At 49.9% G+C, this 3,948-nt stretch overlaps 1 protein-coding gene across 6 annotated transcripts in view; it reads left to right on the forward strand.

The window, feature by feature from the left end:
* The first annotated feature begins 386 nt into the window (after positions 1–386).
* Positions 387–3,948, forward strand: part of Pogz (pogo transposable element derived with ZNF domain) — a 46,905-nt gene continuing 43,343 nt past the window's right edge. For 5 of the 6 annotated variants that reach the window (XM_021195336.2, XM_029537293.1, XM_029537292.1 and 2 more), the window contains exon 1: positions 591–706. The gene's annotated coding sequence lies outside the window, so the exon portion shown is untranslated. Of the gene's footprint in view, positions 707–3,948 lie in introns of all 6 variants that reach the window. The other variant, XM_021195335.2, reaches the window with a different exon arrangement.

Genomic DNA, 3,948 nt, shown 5'->3' on the forward strand with positions numbered 1-3,948 from the left:
CAGTTGTTGGTGCCATTGGAACTCACCATCTTGCTTGTGGCATGAAGTTTTTTCTCTTGAATTGATAATAAACCTTGAATGGAAAGTAGGGAGACTGCAAATTTGTCTGGAAAGTCTAAGAAAGTAAGTTGTGAGATATTTTCTTTGGGAGTACCATTTTTCTCAGCAAAATTTGGATACTGTTTGTGAGGCTAATTATTCTTTTCTCCATGAAAGCTTTTTCTTTATTTATTTATTTGCAGGCCCAGTCAAACTTGACTAGAAAAGAAGCCCGGACGAGGGTTAGGATGAGCGATGACGAGGCGCACTAGCCAGCCAATTGAAAGAGCACGAGAAGGGGAGGGCGGAAGTGACGAGAGGTATCCCTCCGCGGGGCGAGAGGGTCGGTGGGGGGAGTCGGCGTCTCTCTCCCCCGCGCCAGCTCCCGTACACGGAGCCACATTCCTTGGCCCCCCCACCCCCTCCCTCGGGGCCCCCCGCCCCCCTCGGGAAAAAAAATCCACCCCAATCACTCGAACCCGAGGGAGGCTTCCTTTCACCCTCGGGGAGAGGAGCTTTCAACGGTTCCCTCTTCCCCGTCTCCCCCCCCCCGAACCCCCGTCCCCTCCCCTGCTCCCACCCCCTACTCCCGGCGCCGGGTGCAAGGTCCCTTTAAGGCGACGGCACCTTCCTCGGGTCAGACTACCGGCGGCGACGACCACGGGAGGTGAGTGAGCGAGCGAGCCCCGGCGCTCCCCACCCCCTTCTCCCGGGGGTTCCGTTATCTTTTCGCTGGGCCGAGGCGTTCCGAAGCGAGACAATGAGAGGGGGATGGGGCGCGCGCGCGGGTTGGGGGAGGGGCCGGGCGCGCCCCCGCGGCCCCACGGCAGCGGCGGCCGTGGGGCGCGTTGCGCGCACGTGTGTGTGTGTGTGTGTGTGTGCGCGCGTGTGCGCGCGCCCGGGCCACGGAGCCGCGCGCCCCGGCGACGGCGGCGGCCCAGGCCCCGGGATGCCCCGCCGCCCCCGCCCCCCTGGCGGGGCCGCGCGCGCTCGCGCCCCCACGGCCGCGCACCGCGGACGTCCACGGGCACGCCGGGCGCGAGCGTCCCGGAGGAGTGGGCGGCGCGGGCGCGGGCGGCGGTCACCGGGGATGGGGGGGGTTGCGGAGGCGCGGGCACGCGGGGCCGCAGCTGCGGAGCGGTGGAGCCCGGGGTTCCCGCCGCCCCCACGCGCGGAGGCGTGAGCACTGGTTTTGAGCGGGAGGAGGGAAGCGAGTGACTGCCCTGCCGGTCCCCTGTGTTATGTAATCCCGCTCCGTCTGCGAGGACATCCCGAGCCTCTGCAGTTAGTTGAAGTCTCCTCCCTCGGCCCCCAAATTTATGCATGGATGGCGCTGTGATTTACAAGATGGAATGGGGCAGAATCTATTTTCTGGTGATTATGTCCTGCCGCTGTAGGCGCCATATTTAGCCCAAGGACTATTTTCTTTAGATTTTTCAACACCTTCTGAAAAAGAGTAATGTCATCAAGCCACCTGCTTTCCCTTGAGTCTGCCTATGGTTCTGGTTTCCTCTCCTGGGCTGTGGAATTCTTGCAAAGGGTCAATACCTCTGCACGTTTCTCACTTATCTTAAGCCATTAGTAAGAGAGCTGAAAGTCTTTTTGGTCTTTCTCTAGGAAGAAATGGAGAATTGTAATGTCTTTTCAACAGTGCAGAGATAGCCGTTTTCTCCACACCTGTTCATCTCCCTTTGTAGCGCAAAACGCCACAAAAATGAGGTTTTAAAAGCAGTTTCCCTAGATGAAGCGAAAAGGGAGGAAGACAGATGTTCCTCTTGGACAGACAAGGCAGTGGTTCCCTTTCCGTGTCCTGGAAGGGGTAGATTGGAATGATTTCTTTATCATAGTCATTCTTAACTTTAGCGTGCATTCAAGTATTTCTGAGGTTATTAAATGTGAAGTTTAAGGACTTTGCGCCTTAAAGGTTTTTTTTGGAGGGTGGGTGGAGTGGAGGGCTAGTATCATCTTACACTGGGCAACTAAGATAATCGTACATTAAAGAGTATTACTTCTGTGGGAAGGTGATCAAAATATAATTTAAAAACAATTAGATTGTGCCCTCGATTTCTGTCCCCTTTCCTATATTGTCAGGGTATGTCAAATGGAAATAAAAATAGAATGGACTTGGAGAACAGGTGGGCTTAAGAGTTGCCACTCCCATCTTAAATAGGTTCTAATCTAAGAAAGCAGTTTACCCATTGTGGTTAGCTGAGCCTGGGGTACCCCTCTGAACCTTTCAAGGACGTCTTGAGACCTTAAGAATTATGAGCAAAGCTTTTTGTGTCTCCCATGACTTTTGCAGTGATGATGCGTAAGAGCAAGCCCGTGATTTCTGTGTGCTTACCTGAGAATGGCCTTGATGGAGCAATGGCAGCCTAGCATGAAACTGTTAAGTTTCAGCTCTGGAGTATATCTTTAGTTTTTAAGAATCTAATAAAACTGAAAGGCATGAATAAAGTATTTGTATTGTCTATGGATGTATTTTTAAAGTTTTCATGTATTTTAATTGTTTCCTTATGACATTTTTGTATGTGTACACAGTGTATTCATCATATTAACAGCACTCTCTTGTCACCTTCCCACTCCTGCTGATCCCCCTCCCCCAAGTTCCCTCCTACTTTCATATCTTAGCCATGGGTGTGGGGGACCTAGTGAATTTAATTAGAGTTGCTTACAGGAACAAGGGCAACTTAACATGAAGACACTATCTCTTCTTACCCTAGTAGCCATTAACTGACTATATATTCCTTTCATGTTGGCATGCTGGCATAGTCTGGAGCAGCCAGTCCCAGTTGCTGTGAGTTCAAGAATGCATGCCAGTGACCCACAACTCTCAGGTGTTCTTCAGCTCTTAGCATTCTTGCACCTCTCTGTGGTGCTCTCGGAACCTTGAGTGGGCCATAGAGATGTTCCATGTAGAACCGGGCATTCTTCTACAGCATCTTAGTTAATAGCACTTTGGGCAGTGAAGGGTCTCTGTGTAATGAGACCCATGATGACACACACTGCAGAAGAATGCTTCTCCTGCCAGGCTGGGGGCAGCACCTGTGGGCATAAGCATACATGTTTAGATGGGCATTTGATGGGCAAGTAATGTCCATTAGCAAAATAACAGTTGTAGCTTACCCACGAGGATCTGACCCTCTCAGCAACAAGCTCTTGATGAAGCTTAAAGTGCTGATAGAAATTCCCTCTTGTGGAGGGGCCTCAAATTCAGTCAGAAAATGGTTGATTACCCTGTAACTCACAACACCGTTGTATGGAGATGACACCACCACTGTGTGGATGGGATTGTTGTCATGAGGAGAGGCATTGTGGAATTGAGTTGCTATATGCCACCCACTTGTGTCATAGAAATGCATTTTTACCTGCAAGGCTGGCTGACAGACTAGATCTGACACTTAAGTGTCCCTTCTTGAAAGGGACTTGAGTGGAGTGAGTTTTGTCAATACTAGAGCAGTTGACATTGATTTCCAGTGATAAAATTGGAATTATAAAAACCTTAACAGTCTGAGTTCTAACACCTTCCCAGGATTTGACAAACTGTTAAAAATAATAGCCATAGTTAATAACTGTGACTTAAAAAAAAAAAAATGTAGTTGGGTATGATAGTGCATGCTGGTAATCCCAGTGAAAGGGAGGCTAAGGCAGGGTTGACTTGAGTTCAGGGTTGTCCTGGTGAGAGAGAGCCTCAAAAGAGAGGACCGGTGGGAAAGGAGCGACTGGGAGATGATTATATGATACATGCAATAGGATTCATTTCTTAAATGTTCCTCCTGCAACCCTATTTCTTATTTATTTATTTATTTTTAAAGATTTATTTATTTATTTATTATATGTAAGTACACTGTAGCTGTCTTCAGACACTCCAGAAGAGGGCGTCAGATCTTGTTATGGATGGTTATGAGC

Source organism: Mus pahari, chromosome 4 (genome assembly GCF_900095145.1).
Source record: "Mus pahari chromosome 4, PAHARI_EIJ_v1.1, whole genome shotgun sequence".
Taxonomy (NCBI): domain Eukaryota; kingdom Metazoa; phylum Chordata; class Mammalia; order Rodentia; family Muridae; genus Mus; species Mus pahari.